The sequence below is a fragment of the Danio rerio genome, chromosome 25 (genome assembly GCF_052040795.2).
Source record: "Danio rerio strain M-AB ecotype USA chromosome 25, GRCz13ab, whole genome shotgun sequence".
NCBI classification, from domain to species: Eukaryota; Metazoa; Chordata; class Actinopteri; order Cypriniformes; family Danionidae; genus Danio; species Danio rerio.
The window spans coordinates 17430773-17451335 of record NC_141045.1 but is presented as its reverse complement, the minus strand read 5'-3'; the positions used below and the strand labels follow the sequence as shown (position 1 = coordinate 17451335).

Sequence of the window (20563 nt, the reverse complement as noted above, 5' to 3'; positions counted from 1 at the left end):
GGTCAACTGTCTCAATAAAACAACAGCGTCTGAGTAAGAGGTAGGGGATACAAACATTGGTTTAGAATTATTTAGTGCTGTTTAACAATTAATCATGACTAATCGAATACAAAATTAAATATAAATATATATCCTCCTGAGACCCAAAGATTTAATTATTACCTAAATCCTGTGTTAATTTTTACGTTTTGTTTTTATTTTTCATTTTACAGCATGTCCACTGTAACATATCACAGGAATATTTTAGTTCGAAATGCCAGCCCAACTCAAACAACAAAACTAATCAGGACATGGCTGTAAAGGGATGTAAAAAAAAAAAAAAAAAAAAAAAAAACAACAATAGCCATTTTTTCCTTTTGTATTGAAAGTCCTGGAACAGTTTAGTCTGAAAGAGAGCTGAAATAAAAACAAAAAACAATGATGTTAATCCAAAACATATATATATCATATATATATATATATATATATGATTTGTTTATATGCATTTATTCTTAATTTAATTATTGTAATCATATGATTAGTAGTCCTTTATATAATTATCATTATATCATTTTATTGATCATTATTTAATAAATTGATTATTTTTGATTAATTTCATTTTGGCAACGCAGTGGCGCAGTAGGTAGTGCTGTCGCCTCACAGCAAGAAGGTCGCTGGTTCGAGCCTTTGCATTTCTGTGTGGAGTTTGCATGTTCTCCTCGTGTTCGTGTGGGTGTCCTCCAGGTGCTCCAGTTTCCCCCACAGTCCAAAGACATGCGGTACAGGTGAATTGAGTAGGCTAAATTTTCCGTAGTGTATGAGAGTGTGTGTGAATAAGTGTGTGTGGATGTTTCCCAGAGATGGGTTGCGGCTGGAAGGGCATCCGCTGCGTAAAAACGTGTTGGATAAGATGGAGGTTCATTCCGCTGACGACCCCGGATAAATAAAGGGACTAAGCCGAAAATAAAATAAATGAATGAATGAATGAACATTTATCATTTTATTATGTTTTTATATTTTATTATTATTATTTTTCATTCTATTATTGCTTCATTAGTATTTCATTTTCCCATATTGTTATAATCTTATGACTGTGGATTCAAGCGATACTTGTTTTCATGACAAAGAGATAAGGAAATGTCTCCATTTCAAGATCTGTATTGTCTCTGGACAATGTTGTGAAGCAGTAATTTTCCATTGGTGTGGCTTGTGGTATAACAACACTTGTTGGATTTATCCTGATCAGACGAAGTCTGAGCAATGAATACGCAACTAAGATTATAAAATAAATTTTACTATTTCTTTATCGTCATTACTTTGTCTCCTGCTTCAGCTACTTTCTGGTTTTCTCAGTCAACTCCTATATTGATAGGAAACTCTTAATTCAGTTGAATACTGTTAACAGGTTTGGGTATTGACTTGGGTATTGAAACTCTGTTGACTTTTTGTCCAGATACCTGGAGATCTTATTTATCTGGGGTGGAGATTGGAAGGACAAATCAACATACTGCAAGTTGTGATTGTCTTGCACATCATGCGAGGAAAGTAAATTGATGTGATCAACAGTAAATCTCCTTTGAAGGCTAGAGGGTGCTGTCATGAGTCGCAGTGTTAGCTGGAAATCTTAATAGCACGTGTAGGATAAACAGAAGATTAAACTGCTTACATTTGATTCAAGATGTTAAATCAAGACTTGACCCCGACAACATGGTTTATATTAGAGTTCTTTTAATTATAATTTTCCTGATAAAGTATGTTATGACACACCACCTTTGTCAATTTTTAAAATGCTATTATGAAATGTTGCACGCTTTATTCTATATTCTAAGACACCATTTCACTTATTTCAAACACTAAAAACGACATCATATGCGTTATTTGCATTTGGTTTCAGGTTTAAAATTAGCAACGTTCACTACAAAGAGCCATAGTTCACCAAGAAACTATGCAAACAGCTGTCAATATCGCAAAATGAGATTTACTGCTGAATACAGAGCCAGGATTATAGATAAATGCGCATGATAATCACATGGATTTATCATTTAGCCTTAAAAATACTATTTTAGAAAGGGGCATCTTTTTCCTATTAAAGAGAATAATCATATTTAGCAAAGCTGCACAATATTTCATTTCAGCATCGATATCACAATGATCAGTCGCAATAGTCACATCGTGAGTATATGCAATGTTGAGTCTGGATTATAATTTATCATTTTGCAAGTCTTTGAGGCCTGTGACTGTGTGAGGGTTTTAAAAGCATTCAGGCATAAGAAAATAAACTGTTTGTAACAAAAAAATTAGCAACAATAAACTTTATGGAATTGATTATAAAAACGAAGACTATGCAGTATCATTTTACATTTGATTATTCATTCATTGTATACCTGAATACATTTTGACTCTTCGGAAAACAATAAAGTACTGTTTATTTCATTTGCATATTTTTCTTTATTAAAATGATCTGTGCTTGTAGATTGTTTATTATATTTTATGCAGTCCTCTACGAAGTATATATATAGCAGAAAAAAAAAGTAAAAAATTTTATCGTGCAGCCCTAATACTTAGCATTAAAAATACAAGTTGACTGAGTTGTTGATTAACAAAACATTCTTTGCAGAAGTCCTGCTGGTAAATCTGATGGGGAAAAAATGCTCTTAATTTTCAGCTGTGTGACACAAAAACACTTTTGGCATGTGTAGTAAAATAGGCCAAAAGAGTCACTTTAACTCAAGAGCCGAGTGGTTGATAGGATTAATGTATGCAGAGCAAACGGGCAAGGAACAAAAGAAAGAATCAGGACACCAGAATTGGCCCAGTTGTAGAAAACTGGGAGAACCAAAGAAATATCTTCATGCACAAAAATCAACCAGTAAAATCTTCAGAAGTTGGAACAAAAAAAATAACCTGATAGTGAAACAAAAAAAAAAACATTGTTTCATAAGGTAAATGGATGAGAAAAATCAATAAATCTTCCAGCGGTGAATTGACAGTTGATTTGGGAGTGAAACCAGAGAACACGGATATGTGAATGATTTGAATGAGTATCATCGAAAGTTATCAGGATGAGTGTAGGCATGGGACTTTCAAGGTTTCAAGGTTTACCATGGCTTAAAAAAAGTCAAGGTTTTAAAACCGCAAAAAAATCCTGTTGCAAGACGTTGTTGTTTTGTTGTCAAAGACTATTTAATTTTAATGATTTAGGGCAACAGTATCTTCAGCAGCAAAGGAGCATCCACATTATGAGCAACTGTTCAGCCCAAAATTAACATCTAAAAAACAAATCACTTATGGACCAACATCCTGCAGATCTGAACATTGCAATGGCTTTATTTATATCCATAGAAAAGAAAGTTATCCAAAGACGGCTTTTAAAGAAACCTGTGTTGTTGTTTAATATTGCAAAACCGATATTCCTTGAAATATTACCTTTCCATAAAAAAATGTATAAGTATTTAAAACTTACAGGATTAATACTTATAAGATATAAGAATTTATTTTTAGGTCTGGGTTTGCCTTTGGGATGCTCCAACCAATAGCAGAACAGCAACTACTGGGGATGCTGGGATAGTAATAACTGAATTAAATCTGATTGGTCAAATTTAAATGAATGACCAATACATAAAATACCAGCCTGATCTCACGAGAAAACATATTTACATTTTGTCAGTTTAGTGACTAATTCGTACAAGTTGAGTCACAAGAAAATGTACGATTTTTAAAAGGGGCGTGGCACTCAACCCTGCTCCTAAACCCAACCGTCATTGGGTCATGAGCAAATCATACTAAATTGTACAAATTAAATCGTATGAATTCATACAAGTTAGCCACTAAATCAAAAGTTACAAATTGCCGTGAGATTACGTTGAAAATACAGTAAATGTAATTTATCACACGTTTGCAATATGTATTTTGCATATGCTTTTATTGCGATTGATAGTTGAGATATATTGTGCAGCACTATTCCTGAGGGCCACTTCATCTGCAGGATGATTCCAGATTAATTTGTAAACACATCCACTGTTCGTCTTCTATTGACCTTATTCTTTTACGTTCCATCGGAATCTAATTGTCTCAAGAATTACCGTCTTATTCCCTTTCCACTGATTTTTAATTGTAAAAAACAGCTTGTTATTCCGCTTGATGTTTCAAACTGGTATTTTTAAAATGAATTGTTTTTTTTTTGTTATGTATTGTCATGAACACAATTGTTTGTAGAGCAAGTACTTGGGACTGTTTTACCGCCGTTTGTTCTTACTAGTCAGAACGTAATCAGAAGTCACATCTAAAACAAATCGCTTACTTCCACATTACAGAATAAGGTGAATGTAGGTTTGTGCGACATTTATTGCCTTATGTCATTGTTATTGATAAACATACTTACTAGAAGCTAGAATGAGCCTATGGTTAAAATTATGAGTGCAAAAATATCCTGTATGCCTTTTTTTTATATTGAGTATATACGATACTAATATATCCCACAAGCAAAAGTGCTGTTTCCATTGATGTCAACATGTGAACACAAACATGATATTGATTTAATAGTTTAACAAACAAGACGTTAAGAAAAGGAGTTAGATTGTGTCATTTTTTCCTGTTTTACCAAGGAAAATAGTTCCAAATAAAGCCAGATCAGATCATTTGAACATCTGACTGAATATTTGAACAAATTATCGAAGCCATGATCCATTCATAAAGCATACTCTTTGCTCATTTGTAAATGAATCAGCAGTTTTGAACAAATCATTTAAATTATATTGAAAGTTAATTCAATAATCTAATTCTGGAGGGCCTGTGTCCTGGAGAGTTTAGCTCCAACCCTAATCAAACACACCTTAACCAACTAATCAAGCTTTTACTAGATAACCTAGAAACTTTCTGGCAGGTGTGTTGAAGCAAGTTGGAGCTAAAATCAGCAGCACAATGGCCCTCCAGGACCGAGTTTGGACACCCCTGATCTAATTGGTTCAATGAATCACTTATACTGGCTATTTTGACTTCATATTTGTCCAAGACACAATGAAAAAGATGATTTACCTAAATATGAAATTTGCCTTTTAGTTGAAATCATGGTTACGTGGCTACATGATAGGAGTTTTTTTTTTAAACCAGCATTTTGAAAGTCTAAAAATATTTATATAGACTAGGGCTGCACAATAATGGAAAAATATCATATTGTGAAATTTTATTTTTCTGCGATAAACATTGCGATATGAATACAGTTTCACAAGATTTGAATAGTTCTATTTGACAGTTTTCTGGGGAGTCTAACAGTATTCATGTACAAATATTGCATAATCACAACGTTTTTTCTTAACCTCCAAGGGCTCAAGTGTCCACATACGTGGACAGCACATTTTAGCTCTTAAGTGGCTATTTAATAATTTTAATGTTTTATATTTTGTTACAGAAATACAGTGTCATAATGCAACTGTTTTGCAGCATATGTAACTCCCAAACATTATTTTTAACTGTCCAAAATAGGAAAATCTTTAGTTTTTACTCTCCGACAGTCAAAACAAGAAAAAAAATGTATATGTTGTATTTGCATTAAAAATCAGTCAGGAAAAAGTGTTTTATACATATATGGACATCATTTTTCTCTAAAAATACATCATATCAAAAGATGATACTTAGGTTTTGTTCTAGTTAGGTTTCAATAAGCCCAAATAGCAAACAGAAATAAAAAATGCATGTAAAAAAAAAAACACCTTGAGCCTTAAGAAATCCAAACAAGCAAGCAAGCAAAATTATCTGAAAGGGTAAAGTAAAATAATCTTGTTTTCATTTTAAAATGTGGATATTTGATCTTAAAACAAGACAAAAAGTTTTTTTTTTTTTTTTGTGAAAATTCTGTATAAATTAAATACAATTAGTCTTTGCTATACCTCTAAACATCATACATTTTTGCGTACAAATATTTAAACTCTCTTAAAATGCCACTCTATTATGGTTAAACTTATCAGTGACTCTATAAAACATGTTTTCTGTACTGTAGCTCCTGGTCAACTATAATTCAGACTCAACATTGCATATCTTGTAATGTGAATGTGCACATTATTATATTGATGCCGAAACGATATATTGTGCAGCCCTAATATAAATGAATACTTTTACAACTGAATGTTTGCCAAGGGCATGGATTAAAGATAATAATGCTGTAAATTATAATAATAAAAGCTTTGCTTCATAAGACCTCAATGTATGATCAGAAGACAGATGTATTAAGTTTGTTTTACGTGTATATATAGTTTGGCTTTTAAAGTGCCTACAGCTGTTGACTAGCATTTTATGAATCGCCAAATACCACGCTTTCATCGATAAAATTCTTTAACGCTCGATGGAATGTGCTTTGAGTGTAAAACAGCACATTTTTATTAGATTGAGCTATCTTTTTCAATCATTTATTAAATCACAATTATCATTTATTGATTATAGTTATCTGAAAAAAGTATTTTTATTATTCATTAAAAATTGGTCAAACACCACTGCTCCTCCATTCACACTCTCAAAAAAAAAACTGAAAAAAGTATAACTTGACCCAAATTCCCAGTCATTAACTTCTCAAAGGATCAGATTTGTATGTCACTAACGGTCAGTGCACCCAATGCAGTGTGGGAAAATGTCCCGTAGCTAAATTTAACCATGCTGAAAAGGCAGTACTTCTGAACTTTTTAAAACAAGACGTGCCAGGAAAGTATAGCAAAGCACAAAATCATAACTGTGGGCAAGGAAAACAGCTAGATGAAGCACATTTAGAAACCACAAATCACACTTTGCCTCTCGACAGATGGCACAACTGATGGAGTTCAAGTTATCACCCTTTAAAGATATTTACTGCACATTTGTTCATCCCGTCTATCATCAAACGCTCAAAGCTAATGTCAAAGCTTATGCTAATGTCAAAGTGACTCTGGAACAAATTGAGTCCGACAGCTCAGATCTGCAGTCTTTCACCAAAAGGACTTGACAGATATTTCAGCAGGAGCTTGAATCAAAGCATCAAGCATCAAAGGGTTCAATCGCATCCCAGAGGATTCGGCAGCACTTAACACTGGAATTCCTATAAGAGCCAACATTCCTACTAGACTAAGATTGCTCATGTGACCTAGGAGCAGACAAAAGCGAGGTTGACATAATAAAGGATGATTTTTTTAAAATAAAAAAAATACAGTTTATTATATACATTTAAAAATAATAATTTTGGAGTAAAGAGACAACAACAGTTTAAATCTTCTGGAGGAACTTAATATTGGAATTGATTTTGGCAAGTACATAATTCAAACAAGATTGAACCTGATTGGTTGTCACTCATAAACCAAGCATGCAATTATACCCAATGATCAATGGTTATTAGGGGTGTAAAGGATCACGGTTGATCCAATTGTTTTACTGATCACATGATCACAACCCACAGTTTGGAAGACATGTGACCCGCAGAAAGGCATGGGACGATAACCTTTTCAAGGTATACCGTGTTTTGGAAAAAATCAAGGTTTTAAAAATGGCAAAATGTTATTCTATACAGTTCCTATGGTATATGTTACATTTTTTATTTACTTTTTTATTTTATTTTTATTTTTAGGACAACAGTATCTCCAGAAGAAAAAATATCCAAAAATTCCATTTTAAATTGTAAAGAAATCTGTGTTTTTATAATTAATGAAGACAGCAGAAGTCAATGACTTATTTAAACTATATAGCCTGGCAAGTTTACTGTAACAAAGAACTTTAAATGTTTCATAAAACAAAATATAGTGTGTTCAAATTGAAAAAAGTTCTTGTTTTTTAGCCAGATATTTAAAAATAATATATTTTAGAGCAGTAATCACAATACCGTAAAACCATGAAAATTTTATCCAAGGTTATCATGCCGTCAGAATCTTATACCGGCCCACGGCTCCTTGCAAATGAATACTTTTTCACTTGTAGATTAATCCTTAATTTGTAACGACCGCAGAGAAAACACCTCTCGAGTTATTCAAATCACATGTATGAAAGCTTTTAGGCTTTCCTGTAAAATATAATGATTACGGAAGAAGCTGTGTTAGGTTATTCGTAAAGAGACAACTCAAAAAGAATCACTTTTAAACTTACATTTCGTCCAATTTAAGTTTTTAGAGGTATTACTATTAATTTTTATACAACAATACACTAAAAATGCAACACAATACCTTTATGCTGTATATCCATTCATTCATTCATTCATTCATTTCTTGTCGGCTTAGTCCCTTTATTAATCCGGGGTCGCCACAGCGGAATGAACCGCCAACTTATCCAGCAAGTTTTTACGCAGCAGATGCCCTTCCAGCCGCAACCCATCTCTGGGAAACATTCACACACACAAATACACACACACACACACACACTCATACACTACGGACAATTTAGCCTACCCAATTCACCTGTACCACATGTCTTTGGATTGTGGGGGAAACCGAAGCACCCAGAGGAAACCCACGCGAATGCAGGGAGACCATGCAAACTCCACACAGAAACGCCAACTGAGGTAACAGCACTACCTACTGTGCCACTGCTTCGCCGCTGTATATATCAATTATATTAAATTAATTGATTTAATAGGATTGAACAATTACATTGAAAAAAACCTTAAGAATTGTGTTGTTTGAACTCATTTTATACAAATATATTAATATATATGCTGCAAAACTAATTTTTTGAGTGCAATGTTTTAACTTTAGAAGTGAAGAACTCCACTTCAAGAGTTAAGAATTAAATTTTTTGAGGAATAACCCCAATTTTCAAAGTAAAACCATTTGTTATTCATTTAAATATCAATTTTTAAAAATTAATAAAATATTATACATTAAACAACTGTATTTAAAATTTGGAAGAAATTTGGAAAAATATTTTTGCCGCTTGTTCAAACTATTAATTTAAAAAACGAGTTGAAACAACACAGTTTTTGATGTTCAAGTCAACAACAACAAAAAAACATTAAGGTAACTAAATCAATTTCTATTAAGACCAGATAAAGGGATTGTGTAGAGCTAGCCTGATCTTATGAGGAAACGTATTTTAAGTTGTCAGTTTAGTGGTTAATTCGTACATCTATGTACAATTTCAGTCGTATGGAAATGTACGATTTTAAAAAGGAGGCATGGCACCCAACCCCGCCCCTAAACCCAACCGTCATTGGGAATAATCAAATCATACTAAATTGTGCACATTCATATGAATTGGCCACTAAATCAAAGTTAAGAATTGCAGTGAGATAGCATTGGTAGTAGAGCCCAGCATTTTTTGGAGTAGAGGCACTAGATTCACATTTAAGCCTAGGCTAGCCAATAGCATATTAGCATAGGCCCCAACTCAGTTGAAACACAGTTTTTGAGTTTTTTTAAGGACAACTTATTTGTTTTATAGTATGTTCAAATCAATTTAAAATTGTAAAAACCAATACGTTGTCAGACAATTATAGAATAAAATATCCCCATTTTACTCAAACCCATAACTAATAAATCCATCAAATCCAGTACAAAGTGTGTTCACTTAATTTATTTCTATAATCTGATCAATAGGAAAGCTTTGTTTCAAATCAAAATCTTTTGTAATAATGCAAATATTATTTGCTGCCACTATTAATTTAATTTAATGCATCCTTGCTAAAGTATTAATGACGTTTAGTTCTATATACAACACAATCGGTCATTCTTGCTTGTAGGGAAAGTCCATCCTACTTATGAATAAGTAGTTTACTGCCTGGAGTAGACTACTATGTTACAGCACATGCAAACAAAAGTAACCAGAGAGCAATGCTGCTGTCTAGGAGAGTTCGGTTACATTGGTTAAGGTGACATTGGTAATTGTTAGACTGATGACCTATAAGAACTAAATGTAATGTACTGTAGCTGATGCCATTAACTGCAGAGTAAAGAGATACAGGACTGGAGAAAGCAAAAGCGAAGCACACCAATCTTACAAATACTGTACAATCGTCATTTATTCACCTTTAAGTCGTCATAACTATAAGACTTGCATGCAAATTAAGGTATTTGTAATAGAATACAAGAGATTTCAGTCTCTCTAAGGTCATTTCATGACAAATGATTACGATCATTGTGAATCAAGCAGTTTAAGTCTTCTGGAGGAACTGGAAAACAGAATTCATTTTGGCAAGTACTTAACTTAGACAAGATTGAATCCAACTGATTGTCACTCATCAAGCAAGCATGCAATTATAGAGAATGATTAATGTTTATAAGGGGTGTAACGGATCACAGTTGATTCGTCAGGGGGCCATTTGATCATAACCCACGGTTCGGAACGCACGTGTCAAGAGGATTAAATTTTTTTTTTAAACTTGTAGATTAACCCTAAATTTGTAGCGATCGGAAAGAGATCGTCCTCTCGCGTCATTCAAATCACATGTATGAAAGTATATAGGCTTTCCTGAAAACACAATGATGATGGAAGAAGTCGGGGAAGGTTATTCGGGATGTGGTGGCTTTCTTAGCCTGCATCAATGTATTCAGTGTAAGCTGCACGATTAATCATTAAATAATCGGGATCTCAACACCCGCACAACAAATTACAATTGATGGTGATTTGCATATGCGTATTAATTCTTCAAATCATCGCATTTAAATCGGTGTTTGAAAACAGCAAAAATCAAGAAAGAGATTCAGTCTTTAGTCATTTGAGTTAGTTATGAAGTTACAAACAGTCAAACACAGAAGTGCTGGTATAACAGTTTATGGTTTAGGTAAACCCTCTGATGTTTATGGTAAAGTTAAAATTACCGTCACTTGTTATTAACGGCGCTCAAAAATTAAAGTTGTAGGCAACAATTATATTAACCAATAGGTGGCGATAACCAGCCATCAAACATATGCCACTCAATAATTCTTCAAAAATTATCCATCTAGCAATGAAACGTGTTTCATGAGTGACTTGCTGAATAATTTATTGAAAATGAGACTAAAAATAAATATGGGTAGTACAAATTATAATGATAGAATTAAACATTTTGCGTTGTCAGCAATAGTAACAGTGAATTTTTTACAGTACTGAATATTTTCTAGTTTATTTTTATTCAGCTGATTATTGCTTCATTTTATTGTAATAAAGTTCTGTTTGTTAAAACCAAAAGTTTTTTTGCAGTGCTGTTTTGTAATAATAAAAAGCAAATTAAATTTGTCTCCATACTTTTTGGCTGATCCAAAAAAATTGTCCACTCCACGACAAAAAAAGCCATAATGTAATCCAAACCGTGAGATTTGTGATCTGTTATACCACTAATGATTACACATGAATAAAGGCCAATAAATTAAACGTGTTATGGATTATTTGTTTACTTCCTTGCCAACAAACTGAAGTAAAATAAGCTTTATTTTTTATACATTCTATGTAAATGTAACTGAAATACACGGCACTGGTACAATATGCTATAAACGGTATTGTTATCGAGTACTACAATATAGGGCTCGGCAGTATATAAAGTTCTGGGGATATATCAATATGATTCCCCAAATGCGATCAGGGATTATCCAATATCTTTCATATCGATATGGTTTGAAGCCTCAGGTGCGCATTCTGCTTTAAATGGAACACTCCAAGGTACCACACAAGTTCCCCTTGCACAAATGAATTATTCACTCCATGAGTCATACAAAAGATTTATTCAAAAAGAACGAATCGTTCAAGAACAACCCATCACTACACACGACATGGAGAAAACAATCATTATCGGTGTTGCATCGAAATCTGACTCCTCTGACAAATCTGACTCCAGAATTTGAATTCCAGAATTGTGACAACACTAATTAGAATAGGCCCCATTTGATTGGTCAAAAATGTTTCATACATTAAAAAAGCAAATAACACCTTTATATACACTGTATAACGATAGTTTTCCAATATATTGTGCAGCATTAATCTCCATTAGCCAAAAATGATTATCATTTTATAGTTTTGGTCTTTTAGTGAATAACAACAACACAAGTGCATCTCTATATTTAAGAGTCACTGGTGTTGCTTCACAACAGAATCAAAAGACAAATGGTGTGTGAAATAATAAACTGACATGCTTGCAAACTTTGTCAAAAATCCCAGGGAAATAAAACATATTAAACAGGTCTCAATTGGTATTTCCTTACAGAGACCCTTATCCCCAATGAATTTCTCCACTATTTAAAACAACCCATGGGTCAAAAGTGCACTGAAAGTATTATTTTTCCCATTCTCAGAAATAAGGCTTCATAAAAAATATTACAGCATGTGCAAATTCTCAGCATAGTAGTTCCAGAGGCAGGATATCTGATATTGTATGAGGTCCAAGTCCTTCCTGTTTGTGCACTTTTTACTGCTTTGTGGTGCACAAAGAATTCAAAGCAGTCCCTTCAAATCACACCAGGGCTAAAAAGTTAGTATCATTGTAGAATTTCAAAATATATTATTACTATTTTGTGAGTATTATGAAAATAATGTACATTTTAATGTAAAATTTTAAAAAGCAGCCGTTTTGAGATCATAGTCCCTGTAAAAATCACATATAATCATTCATGCTCCAACAAATTCTGCAAACCTACAAAAAGCACAACTTATCATCAGTTAGTCATAATGAAGGGAAAGATGTAGGTCAAACCCTTAATGAGTTCTCTAGAGTAATGTCTTCAGTAAAGATTTGGTCGGGTGAAGCTGAACTGGGCAACACCCTTGTGCAAACAGGAATCCCTAAAGTCATCAGAATCAACAGCAGGCCTACAATTTCCACTACACTGGCTGTGCAAAACAATTATCTGCAAACAAAGAACACATTGTAAGGCATTTATTTATGCCTTTTCCCTCTGAGAAGTTCTAAATAATCTGTCAAGCAAGAAACTATGAAAATATCTTGCATGTTGTTGTTTTAAATCTATTTAGCAAATGCAGCTTGTCGCACATTACAAAATAAAGGCTGTTCTGCTGTATTAATGACATTAAAGCCTGTTTCTGCCTAAGAAAAAAATGTTAATGAACTTTCTTGTAGATGATCTCTCACAATTTTGGACTTCAAAATGCAAAAAATGCCACCTGATTTCTTGCAATTGTGACTTTATTGCTCACTGCTGCAACTCCATTTATTATCATTAGAAAACACCTTATACTTCGTAATTACCACTTAATCTGATCGAATGTAATGTCTATGTTTATAACTTCAAATCTCATAACTTCTACCTTTTTTCAAGTTACTGTGATTTTGTCCACAATTACTACTTGATTGCTCATAATCGTGTCTCAATTTCATGCAATTGTGACCATTTTACTTTTAGGGTCAATAGAGAAAATAGAGAGAGAACTATAGAGAAAACGATTCTGCATTAATTTAGAAATTTTCAAAATGTATGGCCATTTATTTGTTTTTATATTTCCAACGTTTTTATAACAGTTATTTTCGGATTTCAGAGAAAAGCGGATACAAATCTTTTGTCTATAACTTGTATCATCTGCCATTAATATATCATTTTTTAATACCTTTATATTGTATGTAAGACTGGACAATTAATCGAAAAATAATCTAAATCGACAATTACAGGCATTATTTCAATAACTTTCCCTATCGCCTGTCGAGTGACGTGATCCTGCGTTGTTGAGGCTGATTTATACTTCTGCATCAAACGCAGGGGTATGGTCTGGTGCAGCCTTCGCATCGTCGCATACACCCACAAACCTCTCGAAAAATGTAACAACACATCGAATGTTTGGATTATTTTGATGAAGATTGGAAACTGTGCCAGATATGCCTTAAGATGGCATATTGTAACCCTTTAACTGCCCCACCAAGAAAAAAAAAATTAACTCCTAATGTCATTAGTTAACACACTCAATGTATTTTTTTTAAACATATCCCATAAATTCTAAAATATTAGCCTCTTCTAAATGGTTGACATGTCAGTTTATGGTAAAAGTACCTATACGTAAAAGTAATACGTATAATATGAAAAATCTGAAAATATGAAGTTTAAGACCAATTTATATAAAACATATTAAAAATAAAACATTTTTGAATACTAAATTTTTTTTTAAGTATGCAATAAAAATGTTTCAGATAGATTTATTTATTTTTTTGTAAACTAACTATGCTGTGTGTATAAACCATGCTGTGTATGTAAACCATTATCTGTTTTTTTTTTTTATAAGAAAAAGTGACTGTTTTTATTGTATACAAAATTTTCTTACACAAAAACAAATAAATAATCATTCATGAATCGTAATTGAGTTAAAAATGTTGGATTAATCGAGATTTAAATTTTAGGCCAAATCACCCAGCGCGTGTGCGTGTATGTACATGCATTTATTTATATATTTGTCATTTTTTTATTATTTGTTTATTTTCAATCTTTCGTATGTTTTTTTTTTTTAGTACATGTTAAAAGTATTTTTTAAAAATGCAATCATTTCTTAAAACTGGGACCTTCAGGTGCTTAAAAATGTAACATTATTTGATGTAACTGTATTGCTCAGTGCTCTCAGTGCTGCTTTATTGCATGGATCACACATTTGGTTCAATTCAAAATTGTGAAATCTCTCAACATTTTCTCACATCTACTATTATTTATGAAAATTACCTCTTTTTTACTTTAATATTCTTTCAACTGCAACAACTGACTTTTGATATCATAATTAACTATTAGTGTTGACTATTACACAGAACTATTTCTAGTATCATTTTTTCCTACAGTTATCCATGTAATTCTTCCTCACTCTGAAGTGAACACAGGCCTTCATATAACATGCACACGCTCTTGGAGAAACATTCTGGTCCTCCCTGCTCAGAATAGAAGGGTTTCAAGTTTCAAGTCCTGCCATGATGTGATTCTATAACCCTGCAGCAACATACAGCAGGTTCAAAACCTTGACGTTAGGGCTAATGAAGTCCTGGGGTAAATAATCCTGCAGAAAATCATTTGCCTAATTATAAAAAAAAAGTGTCATCTTTCCACAAATATGCATGAGATTCTGACAGATACCGAGCCTTGCAGACATCAAGATTTCTGGCAGCATCTTTAACTGATTCCGTTGTGTGGATGATATGATCCTTAGGATAACAAACTCGCAACTTTCCACTTCCTCCAACGTTCTCTAACCCACAGGGAAAGGCAGGGAAGGGTTATAAAGGAAACACAGAGGAGAAGGCTAAAGACTCCAAATGTAACGCCACTCCAGACAAGCAGGTCAAAGAGTCAACTTAAATGAACACACCCAAACAGTTCCAACCCAAAAAAGGAAAGAAAAAAAATGTGTGTATAAAGTCTTTTCATTACAATATGACCAATTGTAAACCATTTTTTCACTAGAAAGAACAATTTAGCTCTTTTTTTTACTATGTGATATGCAAAACTAGACGATTGAGGTTAATAAAAATAACAAAGCCAGTCAGCGGTGGATTCAAATGAACAGTTCAACACTTTTAGTATCCATCCTCTCAAGATATCAAATGTCAACACGAAGCAACTCTATAAATACAGGTGTCCAGATGCTCCTCTCAGCTGGGATGTGAAAAAGTACAAACTGTGTTGAGAAGCTTTATTGGTTCCAGATAAACCAGCTGGAGTCTGAACAACCATCAACTTAAACAACTCAAGAGTTGCAAAATGCAGGGAATGTAAAACAGAATCTATACAAGAGTGTATACAATTTTGCAACAACAACAAGAAAAAACAAACAAACAAAAAAACAAGAACTTTTGCTGTGACAGCTATTTTGTGGTCTGCTGTAGCACCCGCCTGAAAAGCATGGGAGGATTAGAGTAGATCAAGAGGAATGGGGCGGTTGTGTTATTTTGAGAGATGTCCACAGTGCTGCAGATAAACTTTCAGCATTCACATCTGTGGATAATTGGAGTCGAGCCATTTTTGACTGAACTTCCACTGAGAGTTTTATCTTGGAAAACATCTCAAATAACTCTGAATACTCTAAAAAGATCAGAGGAGGAGTTCAGAAAGCATTGTTGGGCTCTCTTTAGGGTACTTTCCCTAATCCACTTCATTAACGTGAATATAATGTACTTTGACTGTGGTTCTAAATCTCATGACCGCAACTTTATACTGCATCTCACAATTTTTTCTTGCAACGTAATAGTGTACCTTATGATTATGACTACATCTCACGACAGTAACTTTATAACTCACGACTGCGACTTTATAAAGCACCTTGTGATTGTAAATTTATCTCTCACAATAATAACTTTATAACACATGATTGCGACTAACACACGTTTAAGACTTTATACTGTACCTTACGATCGTAACCATATCTCACGACTGCGACTTTATACTGTACCTTTTGATTGTGACTATGCCTCACGTTTAAGACTTTATAACTCACAACTGTGACTTTATACTGTACCTTATGATTGTGACTATACATCTCACGACTGTGACTTTATACTGTGCCTTTTGATTGTGCCTATATTTCTCAGGACTGTGACTTTATACTGTACCTTTTGATTGACTATAACTCATGATAGTAACTTTTTACCGTACCTTATGATTATGACTATATATCTCACGACTGCGACTTTATAATGTACCTTATGATTGTGACTATACATCTCACGACTGTGACTTTATACAGTACCTTATGATCATGACTATATATCTCATGACTCTGACTTTATACTATAACTTATGATTTTGACTTTATGCCTCACGTTTGAGACTTTATAACTTACGATTGCGACTTTATAATGTACCTTTTCATTGTGCCTTTATATCTCACAATTGTGACTATAGTATTGAGACAAAAGTCAAGGTTGCAACTTTATACTGAACCTCAAAAACAATGTTTTACCTAACATACGTGACTTTAGACCTCATACATACTATACTGTACTTCAGAACTGCACTTCAAAATTGAATTGATGTTTATTTCTCAGGGTTGCAGCTTTTATGCAGATCTTTCCTCATGCCTGTGGTCAATTCACCAGAAACCAGACAGATCACCATCATAGTTCCAGATTATTTCTGTCTTTCTCTGCACTCAGGACAGCCCTTAAAAGTCACTGGCATATTCCCGGAAGCATGGATTGTGTAACAGTATCATTTTGCTCTATAGGCAACAGAAGGAAAACTTATTGAAAGGCCCTCATAAAGAACTACAGTCTACAAGAGACTAAACAGATCAAGAAAAGCAAACATCTAATGATGAATCTCATACACTGAATTACAAAATCTAAATAATCCAGAGGGTAGTAAACTGCTGCTTTTTTAGGATGGAGACATACAAAAAAACACAAATATTTATCTACGCAACCTGACATTCAGGTCAAAATAAACAGAGCGAGCATGCAAACACAGAAGAAACACCTGCGGTTGAAGTAAAGAAAATGATTCACCAGTCTAAGCAACACACACTCAAAATAAGCAATCCTGCACAACTAGAAGAAGAAAATAATCTTTGTAATAAACCAAAACCACTCAAGTTACATATCCAAGGGCAAAAAGAAACACTATGACCACCACCACCACCATTGGAAAATGCTTATCAAAATATTTTTATCTTGCATTACATCGTCGACTGTCATCATACCTGAGAACAACAATAACTAACAACAAGAAACCAAAATTGGTCTCTTAGTAACCATCATGGAAAATCCATCCAGTAATGTTTTAAAACATTTATGCTGGTTTCTATCTAATAGAACATCTTGGAAAAGCAATAAAAACAAAAAAAAAGTTATTGTTAATTTAATCTAATCTAATCTAAAATGTAGGTAACTTTTTCTTTATTTAAGATTTAACAGAACCACCATCCATTGAGGTAAAGACGGTTTTATATTCACACATTTGGACTCCTTATTTCAGAACATTTTAGAAAAGTATTCATTGCAAATGCAAATTCTAAATAGTGAAATCATATTAGCAGTAGGCATGGGCCGGTATAAGTTTCTGACGGTATGATAAGCTTGGATCAAAATATCATGGTTTCACAGTATTACATTATTGTGTTTACTGCTGAAATAATACATTTTTTTAAATGTCGTAGTAAATATTTTTCTTTTACCCATTTAACACAATACATCACGTTGTAGGAAACATTTATAATATTTTTGAACAACAAACATGTCACGCTACATAATTAAAATAAACCATTGACTTCTACTATCTACATCAGCTTCAAAAACACAGATTTCCTTACAACACACAAAAAAAACTCTACATATACCCAAGAAATGGTATCACAAAACATTTTGACAGTTTTAATACCTTGACTTTTTCAAATCGCGGCAAACCTTGAAACCGGTTATCAACCCCTTATTAGCAGCCAATGACCATCAAAGTACAACATTGTTCACGGTCGATCAAATAGTGCTAATGTTGTTTTGAAGTCATATGTACATATGATTTCAGTTTGAATATTAAAAGTACCACATTAAACAATATATGGAGCTGTGACTGAATGAACGTGTGAATATAAAACCAACTTTACCTCAATCTACCATCCTTGGTTATTATGCAAGTCAATCACTACTACTAAATTAGTGTGGCACTTAACTATACATTTACTGTAGGTCTTATGAAGCAAAAACCAAACATTGTTTACAACATTGTAATACACAGCCCTCTGCAAATGGCAAAAGACATCAATGTATCATCAAAACACGGGTATCAACGTTTTCAAGCCTCAAAGTGCTGTTTTCTTTTTACACTTTCTGTTACAAATGAAATAAACAATGGTTTTCTGGGAGTCTAATAGTATTTGGGTACACAAATTGAACAATCCAACATAAAACAACAACGTGTTTTCTTTCTATTGTATCTATACATGCAGTAAATACAATTAACCTGTATTAAATGTTACAAAAGAAAAAAAAATCCCAGAATTCTTAAGCTGGCTTGAAATGCAGGCCTTAAAACAGATGCAAATTATGATATTAAAATAAAACAATTTACACACATACATTCTTAATGTTAAAAGGAAAATGTCACCTGAGTGAATGAACAGCAGTCTTTCATTTTTGGTGAACTGTCCCTTTAAAGTGCTCCTTCAGGTGAATTTCCCAACAGGCAATGATGTCAGTTTAGCTAGGCAACTGATAATATATCAAACATTATGCTTTACTGCTTCATTATCTGGAAGATAAACTATAAACCCACAAACTCAGACAGCTGACAAGCACTCCAAAGGCTGTGGTAAATTATTTACACCACTCTTGAAACTAACCTGGTTAAGATGTAATCAAACACCCAATTGGAAATCCAATACAAACTTAACATTATGTATTAGCTACTGCAACACACGTATCATAAACTGACATTTAAAAAAAATATATATTACTATGTAGCTTTAATATCTATATAGCAAGTGTTCTGTCAATGAAGCGCGTGCCCAATACAGCGCGCGTCACTTCAAGTTACACTGACACGCGCTCAAATGAAATGACCAACAAACTTACTTTTTTTAGCTGTGATGTGACTTTTGGCTTCAGCGACAGCGAAAGCGGCAGAACGTGTTCGACAGCGGTGGATATTATCCTGTATCAAACCGTTAGCTCGCAAAAGAGAAATGTTTGTATCTTAAGAGAGTTCATCCACTCAGCTGTTGACATCGCTCGCGCTCGAGACTCACTGGCTCTTTATGTTCTTTATAGTTGGAGGCGGAGCTTCAGCACGACGACCAATGGGAAGAGCAGATCAACTCCACAAACACCAGTCAAACCGAGCTTTAAATATTTTAATACTTTACACTTCATTCTCAACAGAAACCTCGGAGGGTTTTGAGCTAACAAATGTATGTTCAAAATAAAATAAAAATGAGGTTTCAAAAGTGTGTAAACATAGTGGAAAGTGTTTCAGTAATAGTTTAGTCTATGCTAAATATTCTTTTGTTATAGCATAACAGCAAACTTTGTGTCCTTACAAGTACAAACGCACTGCAGAACTTACAACATGCATGATGTTGCCTATGAAACAGCCTCTCTTACACAAACAGATATACAGTACACACACGTTTTACTGCCCTCTGTCTTTCAGACGCCTCATATTCCTGGCGCTTCTTTAACAACTCTACTAATACCAGACAATACTCATAATGTTGATACATATGACGAGCATGAACTAACGTTATATTTCAACCTCACCTTCAGCAGCGGAGCGGTTCTCCTGGCACGAGCACTGCAGCTGAATCACACACATGCTGGCAGGTGTTTCATTAGCACGGAAAGTCACTGTGATGATGGAGCCGATGCTGGACTCTATCTCCATCTTCTGGACTGTTGAAGGATGTGCATATTTAACTCCTAAAAAGTTAGTAAAATCTAATTATACATCATTTGGTATTCACTTTCCTATGTTCAAAAATGTATGAATTATTATTGAATAATATAATGAGCTTAGATTAATACTAGTTTCAAAATAATAATCAATTATGATTTGAACAATTATGATTATGATCTGTAAAATAACCATTACAGATTTTTTTGTAAATTATAAAGAAAAAAAATGTTTAAAAATGAAGATTTCTTCCCCACAGGTTCTTTGTTCACAATTGCTCAAAGTGCTAATATTAGTGAATGACACCACATGTATACATTGCCAAGATATTGTATTTCAAAACAATTGTCATATTTTTGTCCTTCTGTTTT

At 33.5% G+C, this 20563-nt stretch overlaps 1 protein-coding gene across 28 annotated transcripts in view; it reads right to left on the bottom strand.

Annotated features, from left to right (window-relative positions):
• Window positions 1–20563, bottom strand: part of mical2b (microtubule associated monooxygenase, calponin and LIM domain containing 2b) — a 135484-nt gene that overhangs the window by 95859 nt on the left and 19062 nt on the right. For 19 of the 28 annotated variants that reach the window (XR_015525827.1, XR_015525828.1, XM_087311066.1 and 16 more), the window contains exon 1: window positions 19376–19549. The gene's annotated coding sequence lies outside the window, so the exon portion shown is untranslated. Of the gene's footprint in view, window positions 1–18908; window positions 19550–20059; window positions 20219–20563 lie in introns of those variants that run through there. The other 9 variants (XM_087311067.1, XM_087311074.1, NM_001271913.3 and 6 more) reach the window with 5 other exon arrangements.